At 41.8% G+C, this 22354-nt stretch overlaps 1 protein-coding gene across 3 annotated transcripts in view; it reads left to right on the top strand.

Annotated features, from left to right (window-relative positions):
* The window catches only part of RHBDD1 (rhomboid domain containing 1), a 154400-nt gene that overhangs the window by 22104 nt on the left and 109942 nt on the right, over nucleotides 1–22354 (top strand). Inside the window, exon 2 of one of the 3 annotated variants that reach the window (XM_077488197.1) lies at nucleotides 18288–18358. The exons of 1 other annotated variant lie outside the window; for it this stretch is intronic. The gene's annotated coding sequence lies outside the window, so the exon portion shown is untranslated. Of the gene's footprint in view, nucleotides 1–12816; nucleotides 12889–18287; nucleotides 18359–22354 lie in introns of all 3 variants that reach the window. One more of the 3 variants, XM_077488196.1, reaches the window with a different exon arrangement.

Here is a 22354-nt window from a genome sequence, read left to right as displayed (position 1 = left end):
TCTTATTGTCAATTGCATTTTTTGCATTAAATGTAATTAAAAGAATAATAATTAAAGCAGAAAACTGGGTGGACCTTTTTGACTCTTCTCTTGTGTTCTGCATTAATCAATAAAAGTGTAGAATAACTGCTGTCAGGCTGGTAGGGTGCGTTATTTTGCACCAAATTTATTTGAGTTTGTTGCAATTATCCTTGAATTATCTACAGCAGAAACATTATAGATGAGTTTATTCCTGTTACAGGAGCCTCATTGTTTACTATTCCACGTCCTTTTTGGCATGATGTCGATGTGGTATAATATAAGCTTCTAATTCTGGAAAGCTCCGTTCCAGACAAGGATCATTTGACAGGATGATGTAGACCTCTGAACAGAAGTGGCAATAAGTAAGGAAGGCTTGCTATGAACAACCAGTGGAACACTTGGTTGTTATAAAGAAGTGCTCTTCTTTTTCATTTATTTTGAGTAGGTTTGAAAAAATGCAGGCGCGTGGCAGCTGAGGTTAATGACCAATAGATACTTTAGGCATGACCTTACAATTTTGTACATTTTTGAGGCAGCAGCATAGTTTTGAAAATTATTGTACAGTATTAGAAAAGAATGTTTCATGTGTATCAAAAGAACCTTGTGCTGCATATGAAGTGCTTTTTTCATTAGCTCAGAATAGCGTGCATTGTTCTGCAGTTCTGAGTCGGAATCAAAATTCAAGAGTCAGGGTCATAGAATTAAGCTCATGGGGAAGAGAACACATCTAATGGACATGATTTCATTGAGGAAAAAAGCCACATTAAAAGTGTATTGTTTTTTTTTTGTTTTTTTTTTTTCCAGGTGTAATTTCCAATCAGTAGTACACTCCATATATTAACTTTTTTTTATCAAAAAGAGAAAATAAACTAATGTCTAAACTAGGGGTCTCCAAACTATAGCCCAAAACTTGTCCTGTATTTGCATCATGCATTTCAATGATGCGAGAAGGTTGACCGCCAGCACCATTGCAACCAATGATGCTGTAAAATGCAAAGACAAGCGGCATCATTAGTTGCTATGGTGCTGGAGGCTGGCCCAAATACACCATGGAAACACAGATCCATGATGGCAGTATGCAGGCCATCCCAACATTCAGAAGAAGACCTTCTCTGCTATCTGTCCAGACTTACTCCGCCTACCACCTCTAGCCATGCATGTTGTGATGAAGATTGTAAGATAAGACTAGGGACTGAGAATTCCAATGTGAATAGTCTCTCTGATGTGATGGAGGTCTCTGATGTAAAAAGGGGGCTCTAAAGTGCAAGGAGGGTATTGATGTGAAGGTGGGGGGTTCTTGGACGTTGTTCGTTAATTTAAATTTTTTTTTCCTTCATTCATTTATAAAACCTGAATTTATTTTTTTTTTTTTTTTGCTCATTAATATATTTGTAAAATATATGATGTGGCTCTCCGTAGTGAAAAGTTAGGAGATCTGTAGGCTAAACTGTAACACTAGTTAGCGACATGCTATGTGGCACAGAACTGGATATTCCCATTCCTCACAACAATATGCAAGGCGTCCACACAATTGTTCTGTTAGGGCTAGCATTACTGAGTTAACTGATGACGCTACTAACTAAAAGAACTGTACCATAAAGCAGGAAAGGATGTATATACTCCCTACACCACCAGTAACACACTTCACATGAAAATGTATTTAAGTTTTGGATTGAGTGGTGATGGTCTGTCACATTTTTATTGCTGTTGGTGTCTATACTAGAGCAATTCCCCTCTTCATTTGTTCTGGTGACCATTGTCGCTGAGACTGGAAGCGAGAGAAACTGACAATTCACGTTTTCACTGGAACTGGAAAAAAAAGGGAACTTGTCCGATGTGCTCTAGCTAAAGAGATTTCTACCACTTTGAGAGATCCTCTAACTTCCTGTTGTGTCTATAAAACAATAAATTAAAGTGTATGTCCAACCAAAACTTGTTCTTTTTTGTTTGTTTTGTTTTTTGGATATCGCTGGGGAAGGAATATAAGCCTTGTGTTGGCTTTATACCCTAACTTCCTGTGCTACTGACAATGTTTTTTACAACAGCAAAACGGAACCAGAGAAAATTCCCAGCTCAACTCACCATCCAGTCTGCTTACCAACAGAATTATCCTATCTAAAAGTTTGATACAAAAACAGGGTTTTAGTTATTACACGTTTGCAAACACATGTGTAAGCTGCAGAGCCACTTCACGGCACCCCAGTATTCTATGCAGTTCTAACTCTTGTACATTTATGAAAGCCTTCACAGTGGAAGCACAATGTTTTACCACAACCAAGCATTTACGTTCTTGGTTAGCTGTGGTTTCTGACCTATTACTGTACAGTACAGCCTCAACCGTCCATTCCGGTTTACGTGATGACATCGGCATGCCACGCCTCCCTATGCGTGTTGTCACAACAGACTTCTTCCAGGACCTGGAAGAAGTCAGTTGTGACTTCTTTGTGTAAACCAAAAGTGACGGTAAAAGTGCCATACAAGCCGGCTGTGATTCTGTCTCGATGCGCATATACATTATAAGTGATTTTAAGGATTAATAAATGGTTTTAAGGGTTTTATGTTATGTAGGTTATTTGTCTTTCCTATATTCTCTTGAGTATTGATTAAAGGTGAGATGAGAGGAGACATTGAATGTGTAGACCTGTAAACAATGCTAGCGGGAGGTGGAACCCTTTGGAGGATTTTATATTAAATAGCCTGTTTGCCCTTTCTTTAGTTAAAAGGTCATCTACTTTTGGTAAGCGTACATCTGAATTTTTAAGATGGTGGCTCTTCTTAAGAGGTGATGGTGATGATTCTTTATTACTTACCTGTTTTAAGGGAGGATATTTGATATCTTAACCTGGAGGATTGTCTTTTCATAATACATAGCACAAAAATGTCCTTTTGTGAATCTTTCACATTCACGTTTGTGTGATTTGGAATGTTTTTTAGTTGTTATAGCGCAACACTTTACTTGTAAATACTGCCTGATTACCAAGTGCCTTTCTGACTATTAATTTGTTGAACCGATCTTTGCTTTTGCTAGAGAGGAATGCATTTCTTTGGGGTGTGTTCTTCTACACTTTATGATTTTACAGATATTTTTACCCTTGGGGAAGCTTTGGTAGGTTGGCCAGTCCTGGGAATATTGTGTGGGGTTGCAAGAGTTTTCTGTTTGAACATTATGGCTCCTTTATGGGTCCCTTGAATCCCAAAGCCTTAGGCTGGTAACATATTATACAATTTTCTTGTAAATCACCTTCAATGTATATGCAATCGGACAGGCCTTTGCACTACATAGTTGAAGGTAAATTGAATAAGAAAAATTGTACAATGTATGGCCAGCTTTAGATGGGGCTTTGTACCCCCTTTTTTTTGACTGATGGATGTGAATAGTTGTTAATGACCTCTTCAGGAATTTGCTTTTAACATGACCTTGATATTTTTGTTGGATCTTCTGCCTTAACCCTGATAAGTGTCAAAATAAGTGAGGTTTATATTTAGGAGGGTTTGCTGTAATCAAGCCTGGACATGTAGAGCCTAACCTAGTACTGCCATTTATATTTGTTTTGATTTAAAAACCAGGAAACTTTTATTTTTTTTTTTATTTTTTTTTCAATAAAGCGGAAATCAGTAAAGATGCAAATACAAAATTTTTATTAATTTGCTATGGTAAGCATAATGAGTGGGTAAAATATGCAACCCACCAGCAACATGTTCTCACCTTTCCTTTACTCTCCCGCCATTTTATTTGGCTTCAAAGAGGACCATCTAATACTGGTTTTGGGAAAGCACTTGGCTCACCTTCCTCTCTCCCATGTGACAGTGATTGGACACTCGAACACCTATCCCTGTCGCATGTGGTCAGGGAGAGAGGCTTTATAGTCACGATTTGGAGCTTACACAAAGCTTTACTCTCCCTTTCTTTGATGAACACATTGGCTGGGGAGTGAAAAGAAAGTACTTACAGCTTATGGGGCCCAATATTAACGTGAACTTGTTGTTGTGCCTTGCATGTAATTAACACACCTTTACTTTAATTAGCAGGGACGCAGATTTATTAACTACTATGTGTCATATCTGTTGTACTGTTTGTATATTTTTTTTCTTGCTTTTCCAGATATGCTTAGGAGTCTGTTGATACTTATTTGACTTAGAAAATGATGTAAGGCTTGCCAGAAAAAGTAATTTTTACAGTTAAAAGCTACAATTTTGACATTGCATGCTGTCATGACACTCAACAAGACAATACAGTAGCTATATTTGTTCCATTTCTGGTGGGTAGATAAACAAATATCCCGTTCTCTGTTAGCATTTGTTTTATGAATGAATGTGACTGTCCATCTCTATGCATTGAATATTTCTGAACAAAAAATGTTTTCTTTGACTTGTAGTACAGTAATTCTAAGTGGCACAGACTCCCTTGTCGCTCCCACCAGAGATACTAATAGAATTTTAATGAAGCAATGTCAGCGACTCTACTTTAGCACAAATACCAGATGTTCTGTTCAGTAGAATAACCCCAAAGTCATATCCTAAATCTCTTTAGTGCTGCTTCTCTTAGCACTACTTGGCTGACCTGTTAACCAAAGTTTGTCTGCTGTAAAAATGGCAACTGACGAAATATGCAATCAGTGTTGTTCAGATTTGTCCTGGTGTAAGCCAATGATTAGAATTTTTAAAATAGAATTACAGTGGCTGTTGTGGCATGCTTGGAAGTCAGCCTGTTCACACTTGGCAGTGTTTCCTGCCCAACCCTGAAGTTTGTCTTAGGTGCTAAACATTTTGTACTGTCTGATATGATCATAAACATATAGTATAATTAATTAGGTTTGCAACCTCATCCCTTTAAACCCAAACACATATTAATTACACAGGTTCTATTGCTGATTAAGGTGGTAATTAAACGCAGGGCCTTACCTGTATTAAATTGGCCTCAGAACCCGTGTACGGTTGTGCTCATAAGTTTACATACCCTGGCAGAATTTATGATTTCTTGGCCATTTTTCTCAAGTCATCTTCCAGGACGGCACACCTGAGAGATGAGAGGCTCCTCCCTACAGGAAACACAATCAATCGACAGCTGTTTTAAGTCCCCACCCTTCCCCTTGATCCTCAGTTTTTGATTGTGTTTCTCCCTACACAGCGAAACTGTTTGTTTTTTTCCAAATGACCCGAAGCCTGGGGCTGGTGGTCTCCCCCTGGGAGCCGGACCACAAGCCTGGGAAGCCTCTGGGTCTGGTAGGATATTCTTGTCCTTCCTGGGGGGTTCCCCTATCTTTTCCTCAGGGCGGGCAGCAGAAATTGGAAGAGCCCCCCTGAGAGCTGAAGGACCCTGGGTACAGTGGTGTACCCAGAACTTCAGGGGCCATTATCCTGTCTCCCCCTCCTTACCTGTACAGGTGGCTGTTCAGACGGGGGTGCTGGCCATCGGTTCTTTCCAGGGGGCTTGTCCCCGACTCCTGGGTCCCCGGTAGCTCGCGTGGGCTGCCGGAGAGGGCGTGGCAACAAGCACCCGCGTCATTTTCAAACTTCGGGAAAATGGCAGCGGCGTTCTTACCCAGGAGGGAAGGCTGAGAGTCAGTAGGAGCAGGCGCCCACATCCTCCTTTCTCTAGAGCGAGGAGGCACCAGTTTACTACGGTGGATGTCTGCCTTAACCACCTCAGATATGAAGATGGGAATGAGGAATGGAAGGCATTGCCCCCCCCCCCCATGTATATAGACTGACTGGTACAGTGCAGGACACAGCCTAACCTGGCACCTCCCTATGGGGACAGCAGTTGGGGGGGGGGGGAGCACTTTGGCGGCTATCCTCCTTGCGTGTGGACCATAAGGATGGAAAAGCAAGCCCGCTGGCTGTGGCAAAAAGAGGAAGACGACAACGGTGAGTACTTTACTTTCCTTTTGCCGTGGGAATTTAGCTGCAAAATCCCCAATTCCAGCCAGAGGGTTTCTAGGCATTTGAGATCTCACCTGGGGTCTGGATTCAAATAGCCCTTAAGCTTCTGCTAAAAACACCAGCTGCAGCCCCTCTTACATCAGAGAAGCTGTATGGTGGACAGGTGGTGCAGAGGAACGAGTGTGCCTAAACCACCTCAGATGAGAAAGAGGTAGGTAGGCCATTGCTCCCCCTTCCCCGTGTATAATATACTGACTGGTGCAGTGCAGAACCTGGGGTCGGGATACAAATAGCGCAGACGCCACTGCTAAAACCACCAGCCACAGCTCCCTCTTACAGCAGAGACACTGTGGTTATCGCAGCAGTAGGTTGCCAGCCTCTCCCTACATGCCCAGTTGTGGTACATTAGTAGGGATGAATATAGCGTACAGAGGGGACCTGGTAGATACAAAGTTACTTACAGGCCAGGTATACCACTGAACAGGTTATTAATTGGGCAGTGGTTGGTGGATTCAGAAGCTCCCCTGGTCAGCAGGTGCACTAGGTTACCGGCCCTATTAGCCCAGCTGCTAGGAATCTGAAGTTGCTTCACAATGTTTAAAAGCTGACCTAAAATTCAAGGATGGGCAGAGACCAAGCTACTGTGTGGCACAGTAGGGGTTCCCTTGTCACAGATCCTCCTTTTGGAGGTTGCCTGCTATAGTTAACTTTCATAAGCTCCAACCTCCCACTCCACCTTTACACTGTGTTTATATTATAGTGTAGGAGGTAAGAAGAAACTTTTTTTATTGGTTTGGGCTACAATCCACTCAGTGGCAGATCTAAAGGCGATTCACCATAGATCGCTCCCTACATCCTTTTAATTGAGGATTTTCTGTGCAAACCTATGCAAGAGCTACATAATTGATTGTTTGAAGCCTGCAGATAGCTATTTACCTCCCAGGCTAAACTGGTAACCACCTCTTCTAGAGAGGTCTTAAATTAGTCTCTAGGGCTGGGCTCATTAAGACTTTAGTTGCTAATCAGCACCACCTGGATATGTGCTGGCTAGCGTTTGCTCAGTCTATGGAGGTAAGGTAGGACAACAACTACTACTAATAGTAGGGTGTCCAACCATTTTAGGATCTGTTCCTTCTCTGGTGGTGAAGGTTTAGTATCTACAGCCCAGGCTATGCCTATGAAATAAATTGCCTGTTGGTTATTTCATAAAGGGATAGACCATGACTCCTCATTGGCTGCACACCAGTAGACCTCAGTAGTGAAGGTTTGTGCTTGCTGGGATGTTTTTGTGGCACAGCAGAAATACACATTGAGATTTGTGACATCTCTGCTTAATAAGGGCTATATTGCTGTACATCAGAAGTGCACTGCACTGAAGCTTGTTTTCTGTCCTTTATATACTAAAGGTACTGCTTTGTTTGGCTACAGATCAGAAAGATACAACAGTGAAGGTGGTCTGTACTTTCTGGTTTTGTGTTGCACAGCAGAAATGCACATCGTTGAGTCAGGTGACATCTCTGCTCATAATGGTTATATTGCTGCACATCAGACATACACAAGATTGAGGTCTGTCTGTGGGGCTTTGTGTCCTGTTTTACTGCCTTGTTGGTTACTTATCAGAAAGGCAGCAGTGAAGTCTGATGGTCCTGATTTGCGTGGCGCTGTGCTGATTCAGACAGTGCTATTAACAGCAATGGCTGCCGAGTTTAAACATGCGATTTGACATGTTGAGTCGCATGACAAATCATTTCAATATGGATGTGCTATCTCTATTCATAGTGTTTTATTGTTGCACATCAGATTTATACAGCATTAAGGTCTGTGAGGTTTTTGTGTCCTGTATTACTGCCTTATCAGAAAGGCAGCAGTGAAAATTGATGGTTCGAATTTGTTGGGCTACATAGTAGAAATACAAATTGAACCCCTGCCAGGTGTAGTACATATACTGCCTTTGGTAATCCATGTAGCACCACAAAGTGGTGTTGTGCTGATTTTAGCCATGCGATTTGACATGTTGAGTCGCAAGGCCAAATCGCTTCAATATGGATGTGCTATCTCTATTCAGAATTGTTATATTGTTGCACATCAGACATATACAAGATTGAAGGTTGTCTGTCCTTTATGTCTTGCATATACTGCCTTATTGGCTGCATATCAGAAAGGACACAGCAGTGAAGGTTGCTTGTCTTTTTCTGATTTTGTTTTTGCTGCTCAGCTGAGAGACCCATTGAGGATGGTGGCCTCTCTGCTCAGTATTGGTATATTACTACACATCAGACATACACAAAGATTGAATGTTTGTGTCCTGTATGTCCTATATTTACTGCCTTATCGTTTGTATATCAGGCACAGCAGTGAGCAGTGTTTCTCATGGATCTACCTTTCTGCATCTTAGGGATACACAGCAGGGGTTTGTTGGCTGCAATCCTCCAGGGAGTCACAGCATTGGGGACCCCTTACTTGTTCGACCTGAAAATTGCTATTTGTTTTTTTGTTTTTCCCTGCGACCTGTGTAATCTTGAGGTCTGTGGATCCAGGAATCAGGGACTGCTGGTGTCGCACAGACACAAATGGTACCCATTGGAAGCCATAGTATATGACTTCTCATGCGTCTTGCAGTCCCAAGTCGCAGGTTGGGTCGCACGGGTGTGGGAACCCTAAACTTATCTGTCCCTTCTGATTGAGGTTTTGCTACACAGCAGGAATACTCATCATGACGTTATTGTTTTATTTTGCAGCAGACCAGAAAGATTGCAGCTGTAAAGGTTGTCTGTCTTTTTCCTCAGTTTTTGCTTTTATGTTGTTGCACAGCAGAAATACTCAAGATTGAAGCTTGTTGGTGCTTTCTGTTTCAGAAAAACACAATGCTGCAGGTTGCTCGTGTCCTTTCTCAGTGTTGTTTCTATCTGAACTACACTACAGAAGTGCATGACAGAAAGGAATGTCTTGTGTTCCATATTTTTTCCCTGTGGCATAGCAGAAATGCACAACACGGGAGTTGGTGTTCATATTAATCTTATAACTGTGGTGGTTTGTCAGAAATACACAACATAGAAGTTTGGGTCTTTCTGTCTTTATAGCCTTGTTTTGCTGTACATGGGTAAAGCACAACAGTAAAGGGGGTTCCTGTCCTTTCCGTATTTATATATCAGTTATGACCTAGCTAGCTGCACTAAAGAAATACGCAGCATTTAGGGTTTGCTTGAGTCTCAATGTTTTTACGTCTTGGCAGCACATCAGAAAACCAGACTATGAGGACTGTTTGTCAACATTGAGGTTCAGATTTGGGTCTCTTCCCATATTTGATATATTGGTTTAGATAGTCACACTCAGGCACACAACATTGTTGTCTATGCTTGTGTCCTTTCTGTCTAAATCTATTGTGCCGTGCCCACAATCTATGATCATTTTATTTGTGATATTAATAATGCATGTATCACCTTTTGTATTTCAGCCTTCTTTTCCATGGAGGGGCCAGGAGTTCGGGCTGCAGCTGCCACATGTCAGAAAACCTTGACCACTTGCATTCAGGGATGCCAGAACCATTTCCTAGGGTTGAAGCCCTGTAGGGTTATGGGACACTGGAGGAAGGGGATAATGAATCCCCCTTTTAGTAAGAACTTGGAGAGCTCTGTTCAGAGGAGTATTAGGGCCTGAGGATGAAGTATAAAGATGTATACCCGATCGAATAGGTTTCGGCTTGGTGCATGGCCTTCATTTTGCCCTTTTAGCAAAACTAGACATAGCAATATGGGTAGTCTACTCCTGCTAGGGACTTTAATCTCCTGAAGAAGGCTCTCAGGCGTAAGTAAGGACATAGATTGGGCGTGCCTTAAACCCAGGGTTCAAGCTTCTGTTAATCTATTTCCCTTAAGTAGGCTTCCCTTTAGTCTTTTGCTGATATAAATATAAAAAGGAAGCAGTTTTATTTCCCTCAACAGGATAGTGTTAAGACAGGCCCTCTTATTGATTAATGTAGTGTCCTTGTCTTACACAGGTCTCTTATTTATCTTTTTAGTGGTTCTAAGTAGCACCTACAGGCATAATAGGCCATGGTTGTTAGATGTGTGAGATAGGCAACATTGCTAACCTACAAGTTTAACATGTTTTCTGATTCCATTTTTAAGAGCCCATTTCACCTAGATACTGCATCTGAAGCGGAAAAGGCAGGAACATCTGTGGAGCAGACCTGCAGATCAGCCGCATGATCCAGCTAAGATGCCTTCATCAAGCATATGAGCGTATGGAGTGGAGGTAAAGCTCACTGCAGAGCCAATGTTCGCCAAGAGGGTTTTGCAGTGGCCCCACCCTAAGGTAGGCCTGAGGTACTTGTTTATCCTCTCAGGTGTGCCGTCCTGGAAGATGACTTGAGAAAAGTACCAGTTACTTACCGGTAACTGTCTTTCTGGGAAATCTTCCAGGACGGCAGGCCTACTTCCCGCCCGTTGGAGGAGGGAAAATTCTAGAACACTAGAAGGTGAGTACCTATGAGGAATGATTTCCCTTGTGAACCTGGTTCAGGAGTTACTTTTCTACAAACTGAGGATCAAGGGGAAGGGTGGGGACTTAAAACAGCTGTCGATTGATTGTGTTTCCTGTAGGGAGGAGCCTCTCATCTCTCAGGTGTGCCGTCCTGGAAGATTTCCCAGAAAGACAGTTACCGGTAAGTAACTGGTACTTTTCAGAGATTCTGAATGATAACACAAAAACATTTCTTTCACTCGTGGTTAGGGTTTGGCTGAAGCCATTTATTATCAATAAACTGTTTACTTTTTTTTTTTTTAATCATAATGGCAACCAGGGTGGATTTGATTTAAATCAACTCAATTTAAATCATAATTTTTAACCACTTCAATACAGGGCACTTTCGCCCCCTTCCTTCCCAGCCCAATTTTCAGCATTCATCGCTCTAGCGCTTTCAGTGACAATTGCACGGTCATGCTACACTGTACCCAAATGAAATTTTTATCATTTTGTTCGCACAAATAGAGCTTTATTTTGGTGTTATTTATTCACGACTCTGTTTTTTTTTTTTTGCGATGCAAGTGCAAAAAAAGCAGAAATTTGGAAAAACAACAATATTTTCTTTTTTCTATTTTAAAAGAAATCCAATAAAATCAAATTTTTGTCATAAATTTAAGCCAAAATGTATTCTGCTACATCTTTTTGGTAAAAAAATTCTGTTAAGTGTATAATACTTGGTTTGTGTCATCACGGACATATGTACGCAAATGATCATGTACAGATGTGTGCAGATAATCATTGGGACATGTGATTTTAGTGGGACATATGTGGGGGACATGTTTTTATTATTAGGGACATGTGTTTTTATTATTTGGGGACATGTGTGTTTTGGGGACAATGTGTTTATACTGTGTGGTGTGTTGTGTGTTTACACTAGACTGATGATCAGTGAGTAAAAAACAGCTCATACTCACTGATCATCAGCCAGCTGCAGCGATCTGCTCTCCTCAGCGATGACTTCTGTGTGAGGAGAGGAGGAGCCGATTGCCTAGCAACCGGCTGTTTGTTTACATCACATGACGGCCATGATTGGACACAGCCGTCATATGATCAGGAGGGCCAATCACAGAGCCCTCCTGCCGATCTGAGATGCGCAGGGTCCGGGTGACCCGAGCACATCGCTCCTTCTGAAGGACGTTCCTGAACGTCCTATCAGAAGTAGACGGCTCCCACCCGGCCGTATATGTGCATTGGCCGGGTGGGAAATGGTTAAAGAGCAACTGTCATCTCTGTCCCACAGTGGCTCCTCCCCTGACCCGCTGCTGACTCACCGACAGTCCCATTCACTTAAATGGTACAGCTGGTGATGCGGCAGTGACACAACAAGGTGAGAGACATGGCTTGCCCGCTAACATGTTGGGTCTGAAAGGACAGGTGCCCTTTAAATGTAAAGGCTTATTCTTGCTGGTAGTTAGAATCTTTAATAATTGCAAACAAAATGCACGTTTCCTATTTAGAATAATAAGCTGTCAGGTTAGTAAAACGGCAATATCAGAACCAATTCAATCATACAGTTTGTACTTAGAACTGCAAAACAATGGGATTCATTGAATGAGACTACCAAAAATTTAAATATTGCAGAATATACAGCCTCATGCTACATCACTAAGCTCCATTTAATGCTGAATAAACTAAATTATTAATGTATCTTAAGCCGCGTACACACGGGCGGATTGTATGGCCTACTTAGTCCGTCATACAATCCGACGGACAGTCTGTCATACTTTCGAATGAACGGACTTGACCACACACGGATGCACAAACAGTCCGTCGAAAGCTTGCGCGATGACGTGTACAGCACGTACGATGGGACTAGAAATAGGAAGTCCAATACACAGCAATGCAACCTTTCACCGTGTAAATCCTTTCTGAGCATGCGCCATTCTTAGTCCGTCGAACTAGCCTACTGACGAGCGGATTTTCCGCTGAAACCAAAGTATGACGGACAGTATTACGGAAATTCCGAAATACTTAGTATGCCAGACTGCACGCTGAAAAAGTCCACTGAAGCCCACACACGAGCGGACTGTCCGCTGAAATGTGTTTCGACGGACTAAGTAGGCCATACAGTCCGCCCGTGTGTACGCGGCTTTAGATAGATTTCTGTCTTTAGATTTTCACTCAAACATTTTATTAAAATAAATTTTATCATTGATTTATATCCACCCCGATGGCAACAGAAACTACCCAGATGGCTCTGATCATAAGTTTACATACCCTGGTGATTTTGGCCTGATAACATGGACGCAGTTGACACAAAGGGGTTTGAATGTCTATTAAAGGTACCCACCCTCACCTGTGATCTGTTTGCTTGTAATTTAGTGTGTTTGTATAAAAGGTCAATGAGGTTTGTGGACTCCTGACAGATTCTTGCATCTTTTCATCCAGTGCTGCACTGACGTTTCTGGATTCTAAGTCATGGCGAAAGCAAAAGAATTGTCAAAGGATCTGCGGGAAAAGGTAGTTGAACTGTATAAAACAGGAAAGTGATATAAAAATAAATTCAAGGAATTGCGAATGCCAATCAGCAGTGTTCAAACTGTAATCAAAAAGTGGAAAATGAGGGGTTCTGTTGAAACCAAACCACGGTCAGGTAGACCAACTAAAATTTCAGCCACAACTGCCAGGAATTGATCGGGATGCAAAGAAAAACCCACAAATAACTTCAGGTGAAATACAGGAAAAAATGTTATGTAGCTGTTTCAAGATGCACAATAAGGATGCACTTGAAGAAAGATGGGCTGCATGGTCGAGTTGCCAGAAGAAAACCATTACTACACGAATGCCACAAAGTATCTTGATTTATCATATGCCAAACGGCACAGAGTCAAGCCTCAAACCTTCTGCCACAAAGTCATTTAGAGCGATTAATAGATCAAAATTGAGCTTTTTGGCCACAAACATAAACTCTTTGAGAGGAGTCAACAAGGCCTATGATGAAAGGTACACCATTCCTACTGTGAAACAGAGGTGGATTGCTGATGTTTTGGAGATGTGTGAGCTACAAAAGTACAGGAATTTTGGTCAATCTTTATGGCAAGATGAATGCAGTATGTTATCAAAAAAACACTTGAACATTTGCATGGACATTCCAACATGACAAGAATCCAAAACACAAGGCCAAGTCGACCTGTCCTTGGCTATAGCAGAATAAAGTGAAGGTTCTGGAGTGGCCATCTCAGTCTCCTGACCTCATTATCATTGAGCCACTCTGGGGAGATCTTAAAACTTGCATGCAAGACCCCTCAAGAATTTACAGGAACTGGGGTCTTTTTGCCAAGAGGAATGGTCAGCTTTACCATCTGAGAAGATAAAGAGCCCCATCCACAAATACACAAGACTTTAAGCTGCCATTGATGTTAAAGGGGACAATACACAGTATCAAGAAATGGGGTATGTAAAATTTGATCAGGGTTAGTATGATTTAAAAAGAGTAAACACAGTTGATTGATAATAAATGGCTTTAAAATGGCCAAGAAATCATAAATTCTGCCAGGGTATGTAAACTTATGAGCCCAACTGCAATTAATGTGTTCGGGTTTAAAGGGATGAGGTGGCAATTCTAAGTAGTATACATTAAAGATTGGGCCTATATGGATACCTTTTTATACCTCTTCACAACAGGGTGACTGTGTAAATTTTCAGCTTAATCTCCCTATCTCATGTATAAAGGCTTTGTCCCCCAAAGCCTCTGCCCCTGTACATTTATAGCCCCAGTGCATTCGTCAAAGATTTTGCCTATGACTATATTGCCATGGGATTTGCATCCGAATTATGTGATGGTGAGATTTTCATGACTGAACTAATAGTAGCTCAATCGTATACAAATCCCACTTCTGGCTCATTCATATGCAAGCCAAGGGAGGCTTCTCATTGGTTCCACTCACATCCACAGCTGAGAAAAATACGTCAGCATCTGGTATGCGAGTTAAAAGAGATTTACTGATGGGGAGGAAGGGGGTCTGAACCAGAGAGATTTCTGTACTGTAGAGTGGGCTGGGTATTTGTACCAAAGGGGTGGTCTGTTCTGGGAATCTGTGCTGAGAATGGTCTGGAATTATGTACTGTGGGGTTGTGTAAACCCGTTCTGTGGGGGATATAGGCTTGGAGAGAGGTTTTTTACTGGGGGTGTAATTTTTGGTTGTACTCTGCACTTCAGCCTCTGCGCCACATACTTCTGACCCTTGCACTGTTTGGATTACATACTCCTGGCCCCTGCACTCTCTGCCTCACGCAGGCTCACCCCCTGCACATTGTGCCATAACGATTCCCTACCCATCTACTCTGTATGATAACCACTCCTGACCCCTCCACTCTGTGATAACTATTCTTGACACCTTCACTCTAAAACGCATTCCTGAGCCCTTAACTTGGTGCATTATGCATTTCTGAGCCTTTCAATCTATGCATTATTCACTCCAGACCCCTGTATTTTCTGTGTGGCACACTTCAGAACCCTGCACTCTGTGTGTTATGCACTTCTGTCCCCATACACTCTGTATCTTCATTGCACACACTCCAGAAAGTGAAGACATTGAGCCAAACCGCACAAATACAAACCATGCCAGGACAGACGCGCACACACGCACCTACCATATCATCTGGGATCTCGGCAGCCAAATTATGACGTCACCACAGAAGACATAGGAAAGGGGAGCGTAATATCTAAGGCTAGCCATACATTACAGTAAAACCTTGTATTGAAAGCCTAATTTGTTCCGGAAACATGCTTGTAATCTCAAGCACTTGTATATCAAAGCAAATTTTCCCAGGAGCAGGAGCTACAGAGTATAAAAGAAAAGAGCGGCGCATCTTAGGCCATTTTCACACATGCGAACCGTATGTCCATATTTCATCCATCCGTTTTTGGATGAAATACGGACATACATGGATCCCTATAGGAAAGCGGGTGTCAGCGGATGAACATCCACTGACACCCAATATCATTCGTCTCCGCTATGGTCCAATTCTGCAGACGGAGGAAAGTCCTATTTTTCTATCCGTCTGCCGATCCCCCGTAGAGGAGAGCGGAGATCTTACAAGGCAGTCCCTGATCAATTGATCACCTCTGTGATTTTATTTATTTTTTTAAATGTAAAAAGACCGAATTTCTAAAAATAATTTATTTTTATTTTTTAACATTTTGTCCGTCACTGATGTACGCTGATGAGGCGACACTGATCGGTTACACTGATGGGCAGCACTTCTAGGTGGCACTTATTGCTACCACTGGTGGGCATTGATAGGTGGCACTTGTGGGCAATGGCAGGTGGCAAAGATGAGGCATAATTGCCTCTTCCTCTTTGGGACCGATGTCCCTTTCAGATGAGCCGGTGATTGGCTTTTTTTTTTTCTCCTCTGCTGTCAGCGTGAGGAGGAAAAAAAAACAATCACCAAGCTTTTGTTTTGATCATGTGATCAGCTGTCATTGGCTGACAGCTGGTCACATGGTAAGGGGCCTGGACCCCTTACCATGTGAATATTATTAATACGGGTAGTAACCCCATATGCTTGCTGTATTCAAATATTGTTCATTATGGTCAAAATATAATACAGCCAATTTTGGACTTTGGGTATATGTAGTACAAACTGCTCCTCCACCTTGTCTGCAGTTCTTGTGCCCCATTTATCAGGATTTGTTTTTGCTCCTGTGTAAATTGACACTTCAAGTGACCATAGTGCCAATGAAAGTTACAATGTGGTAATGTTGTTTTTGCTTCATTGTAACTACTCTAGTTTATTAATAGCAGATCAAAAGGATGGCCTTTGATCTACATGTGATGAAAGATTAAATCAAGTTGGCAGGCTGAAAATGAGAAAATTTAATAAACAATGTACCTATTTAACTCCTTTACAGCCCTTTTGTTAACCCTAAACAATCATTAAAAACACCCCTCCCTCTTTCCCTCAACTATTAATTTTGTCCTGATTTGTTTCCTTTTTTACCATTTTATATTTAAATGCTTTCAAAAAGGGCAAACTAGGAAAAAAATGCCCTTTTATGTTTTTTTTTTTTTTTTTTTTAAACCACTTGCCGACCGCGCTACAGCCGAATGACAGCTACAGTGCAGTTGGCTAGTTCTGGGAGGCCATCATATGACGGCCTACTGTGATTGCGCCTGCTACTGGGCATGGGTGGCACGCTCTGTGATCACACTGCTGATTATAGATTGAGGTAAAAAGCCAATCAGCAGCTCTTTACCACATGATTAGCTGTGTCTAATCACGGATGTAAATAGAAGCCGGTTATCGACACTCCTTCCCTCATGCTGACAGCATGAGGAGAGGGGAAGAGAGCCAAAAACCAGCTTCTCTAAAAGGGACCTATACACTGATAATCAGGGCACTGATTATCTATACAGTGCCCACCAGTGCTGCCAATAAGTACCCATCAGTTCTTCATAAGTGTCACTGACAAGTGCTGCCTAATCAGTGCCCATCAATGCACATCAGTGAAGCCTCATCAGCGCACATCAGTGAAGGAGAAAAGTATTACCTGTTTGCAAAATTTTATAAAAACTGAAAAGTTTATTTATTTTTTCAAAATGGGTGATTTAATACAACCAAACAAGCTCTATTTGTGTAAAATATTGTTTGGTACATTGTGACATGACCGCGCAATTGTCGCTCACATTACGACAACGCTGAAAATTTGGCCTGGGCAGGAAGGGGTTAAAAAGAGCCCAGTAGGAAAGTGGTTAAATGACTTTTGCTATGTTTTTATAATAGAAGCATCATTTTAGTCATTATAAATTGGACAAATAGAATACAATTCCCATTTATGGTCTGAAGATTGCATAGAAAATAAAATCAATTTTTTGCAAGCCAATATTCTCAAAAAAAAGCCATTGTCCCTGAAAAAATGTGAATAACCCTTTTATCTTAAGTAATGAAAAAGTTATCATCAAATGAATAGATCCATAACTGAAGTGTAAAAATAGCTCTGGCCCATAAGGAGTTTATAGGTGGGAGAGCTTAAGTGGTTAAATTGGGTCTAAACTTAACTGAATGACATTTAGGACTCATGTCAAGGACATTTTTCCTCTGTTTGCATTGCATGTCAAACACAGGTCAGCAATTCCCATTTACTTTATTGGAGCAGTACACATGACCGTTCAGAAGCTGTGTTTGATCTGCTGGGTGCAACGTGTCCTGCTGAGTTGCTTTTGAACTACAGACAAAACAGGTCAGCTGTGTTTTCCATCATTTGACAAAAACACCCATTGACCTGAACCTTTTAATTTTGCTAAAGCATTGGTATCGTAAACACTTTTTTAAATAACACACTTGTGTTTACCTCCTTTTTTTTTTTTTCTATTCACCCTTTTTCACATCTCTGTGCAGCTGGCCTCCTCTTCCTGTCCATGTGCATACACTCCAGAGATGGCTGCATGGCATTTCTCAAGCTGGGTTTCCTGACTGTGACAAGTGGCACAGCCTGCATAATATATGTTAAAATGGCCACTTGCAGTCTCTGTTGGAATCCCCTATGACAGCGTGACAACTCAGGAGCACAGCTGGCAGACAGAACGTTGTCACCCAATAACTGAAAGTACCTGAACAAGGGCCTTCATACCAGAGTCTCCAGATATTGTTTTAAAGCAGAGCTCCACTCCAAAAATGGAAGCCCTCGCCCCCCACTGCCACATTTTTTTTGATGGGCTACCTGTTTTCAAAAGGTACCCACCCTCTCTTCCGACTTGGACCGCCATGGCATATTGAGCCGGAAGTTTGGCCCCTCCTTCCCCTGCAGTCTTCTGAGAAACATCACAGGTCCCAGAAGACTACAGGACCATTCACAAGGTGTAGCACGACTTGCTCATGCTGCAAGACTTCACTTCCTTTTTCTCTTACTACAGATGCCAGTGCCTGCACCCGAAGCCAAATGACGAATCGGCTCGGGTGAGAACATTGCGAGATCCCTGGACAGGTAAGTGTTCTTATATTAAAAGTAAGCAGATACAGCATTTGTATCTGCTGACTTAATTTATTTTTTTCTGAAGGAGCCTGGAGTTCCTCTTTAACCGCTTCAGCCCCGGACCAATAAACACCATAAGGACCAGAGGTCTTTTTACAATTTCGCACTGCACTGCTTTAACTGGTAATTGCGCGGTCATGCAATGTTGTACCCAAACGAAATTTGCGTCCTTTTCTTCCCACAAATAGTTTTCTTTTGATGGTATTTGATTGCCTCTGCGATTTTTATTTTTTGCGATATAAATGGAAAAAGACCGAAAATTTTGAGAAAAAATTATATTTTCTACTTTTTGTTATAAGAAAATTTGAATAAACTCAATTTTAGTCAAACATTTCGGGCAAAACTTTTTTCAGCCACATGTCTTTAGTAAAAAAAATGTCAATAAGCGTATATTTATTGGTTTGCGCAAAAGTTATAGCGTCTACAAACTAGAGTACATTTTCTGGAATTTACACAGCTTTTAATTTTACGACTGCCTATCTCATTTCTTGAGGTGCTAAAATGGCAGGGCAGTACAACCCCCCCCCCCCCAAATGACCTCATTTTGGAAAGTAGACACCCCAAGGAAGTTGTGGAGAGGTATGTTGAGCCCATTGAATATTTTTTTTTTTTGTCCCAAGTGATTGAATAATGACACAAAAAAAAAAGTTTACAAAAAGTTGTCACTAAATGATATATTGCTCACACATGCCATAGTTATATGTGGAATTGCACCCCAAAATATATTCTGCCGCTTCTCCTGAGTACGGGGATACCACATATGTGGGACTTTTTGGGAGTCTAGCCGCGTACGGTACCCCGAAAACCAATCACTGCCTTCAGGATTTCTAAGGGTGCAAATTTTTGATTTCACTCCTCACTACCTATCACAGTTTCGAAGGCCATAAAATGCCAAAATAACACGAAACCCCCCCACCCCCCAAATGACCCCATTTTGGAAAGTAGACACCCCAAGCTATTTACTGAGAGGCATGTTGAGTCCATGAAATATTTTATATTTTGCCACAAGTTGCAGGAATTTTACAATTTTTTTTTTTTTTTTTTTTGCACAAAGTTGTCACTAAATGATATATTGCTCACACATGCTATGGGCATAAGTCAAATTACACCCCAAAATTAATTCTGCTGCTTCTCCCGAGTACGGGGATACCACATGTGGGGGACTTTTTGGGAGCCTAGCCACGTACGGGACCCCGAAAACCAAGCACTGCCTTCCGGATTTAAATATAAAATGCTACCAAAAAAACTGTTAGCGATCGCAGGGATCAGGCCTGACTCTGCGATTGCTGCAGTTATGTGTTTAGTGTTTTGTAAGTAACAGTGATCGATCGATACTGCACTTGGGTGGGCTGGGCAGAGGGGCAAAACGCAGGTGCTAGCAGGTATCTGGGCTGATCCCGCTAACAATGCGTTTTTTTGGAACCCTAAACTGCTGGAGATGCTAGTATAGATCTGATCAGATCAGATATTGATCTGTTCAGATTCTATACCACTACGGGAGGTTTATGCTTTGCGTGTGGGTGTTAGCGGTACTGGCACTAACCTAGCGCTGCCTGGGGCGACGCAGACCCTGACCCTAAAACCTAATTGATATCACCCGCCGGGTGATCAGGGGGTTAAACCTTTATTGGGTAATAAATGGTGGGTGCCCTGATGCTATAAAAAGCAAACTAACCAGAGTCACCCGTAACACTTATACGGTGATCAGTGGTGAAAGGGTTAACTAGGGGCAATCGGGGGGTTCAAATTTTTATTAGGTAGTATATGGGGGGTCCCTGGCGCTATATAAAAACCTGACGGGGAACCTAAATAACTGGCTAACCAGCGTCACCAGTGACACTTATACTGTGATCGCTGGTGAAAGGGTTAACTGGGGCAATCAGGGGGTTAAAACCATTATTGGGTAGTATATCGGGGTACCTAGCGATATAAAAACCTGAACCTAAAAAAAATAACTAGCTACCTAGCGACACTAATGCAGTGATCAGAAAAATGATTGCTTAGTGACACTGGCAAAAGGGGGGTGAAAGGGTTAACTCTAGGGGCAATCAGGGGGTTAAACCTTTATTGGGGGGTGGTAGGGGGCTACCCTGGACCTAACACTAACTGCCCTGACAGTTTTTACTGTTACAACTGACACTGAATGCAGTGATCAGTAAATAAATGATCACTTCAATCAGTGACACTGTGACTGAGGGGGGGCAGGGGGGAGATCGGGGGGGGGGGGGGGGTTTGTGTGCCTGTGTGTGCCTACATGTCAGTGTAGTGTTGGTGCACACTTACTTTGTCTTCTCCTCGTAGTCCGGTCAAAAAAGACTGCCCCGAGGAGAATGACATCACTTCCTCCCTGCCTGTGTATACAATACACAGTGGGAGGAAGCTTCTCATTCGCCAGGAGCGATCGAGAGGGGGTAGCCAGAAACCAACGGCCATCCCCCTCATCTCGGATCGCTCCTGAAGCGAACCAGACCGCCGTATCCAGCGGGAGGGGGTCCGATCGAACCCCCCACCCGCTGGAAGGCAGGCACGTACATGTACGTGCTTGTGCCTGCCGGTGCCATTGTAATGATGTACATTGACAATACGGCGGTCCTTAAGTGGTTAACCACTTGACCTCCGAAATATTTACCCAAATTTATGACCAGGCCATTTTTTGCAATACGCCACTGCGTTACTTTACCTGACAATTGTGTGGCCCTGCAACACTGTACCCAAATAATATGTATTTTCTTTTTGCCCTCAAATAGACCTTTCTTTTGGTGGTATTTGATCACCTCTGCGGTTTTTATTTTTTGCACTATAAACAAAAAAAGACCAACTATTTTGAAGAAAAAAAAAATATTTTTTTCTACTTTCGGCTATAAAACCCATTCAATAAAATTGTAAAAAAAAAAAAAAATCAAATTTCTTGATCAATCAATTTAGGCCACAATGTATTCTGCTACATATTTTTGGTAAAAAAAAAATAAAAAATCCCAAGAAGCGTATATTGTTTGGTCTGTGCAAAAGTTTTTTTTATAGCGTCTACAAACTATGGGATATATATATATATATATATATATATATATATATATATATATATATATATATATATATATATATATATATATATATATATATATATAATTTAGCAGGGATCGGGGGCTTTTAGTGGGACCGATATTGCAGCAGTCCAGTGACACGAATACAAACTTTAGTGAAAAGACAGCATCATGAAGGCCAAACGGGTCAGGGATAGCATTGTGGAGAAGTAGGGTTAGGTTATATAAAAATATCCCAAACTTTGAACATCTCACAGAGCACTGTTCAATCCATCATCTGAAAATGGAAAGAGTATGGCACAACTGCTAACCTACCAAGACATGGCCGTCCACCTAAACTGACAGGTCGGGCAAGGAGAGCATTAATCAGAAGCAGCCAAGATGCCTATGACAACTCTGGATGAGCTGCAGAGATCCACAGCTCAGGTGGGAGAATCTTTCCACAGGACAACTATAAAGCCTCGTACACACGCTTTGATTTTCGGGCGACAGAACGTCTGATTTTTGTGGCATGCTAGTCTCATGTCGAAAGTGAAGAGGTTACTAACAATACGAGAATTTTCATTTGACAGAATAAAGCGTAAGAATTACATAAGACTTGTTGAATAGTTTTGTATGTATTCTTTCTTTCTGAGCATGTGTAGTCTTAAACTTACAATTTTTTTCGTATGAACACCATACTAGTGAAACGAAAATTAGACATTGAGTTCACATCCGACAAAAATTTTAGAGTCTACACATTCAGCTTTTGTCTGACGAAAAAGTGAAATTGGCTGTTGAAAGCACCGTACTAACAGTCTGCAAATCTTTCCATCGCCTTAACACAATTGACGTCTGACAATCAAAGCGTATGTACGGGCCTTTAGTCATGCACTCCAAAAATCTGGCCTTTATGGAAGAGTGGCAA

This window comes from Lithobates pipiens, unplaced genomic scaffold (genome assembly GCF_037356315.1).
Source record: "Lithobates pipiens isolate NorthernLeopardFrog02 unplaced genomic scaffold, aLitPip1_a1.2 Scaffold_18, whole genome shotgun sequence".
NCBI lineage: Eukaryota > Metazoa > Chordata > Amphibia > Anura > Ranidae > Lithobates > Lithobates pipiens.
This window is presented reverse-complemented; position numbering and strand designations above follow the sequence as displayed.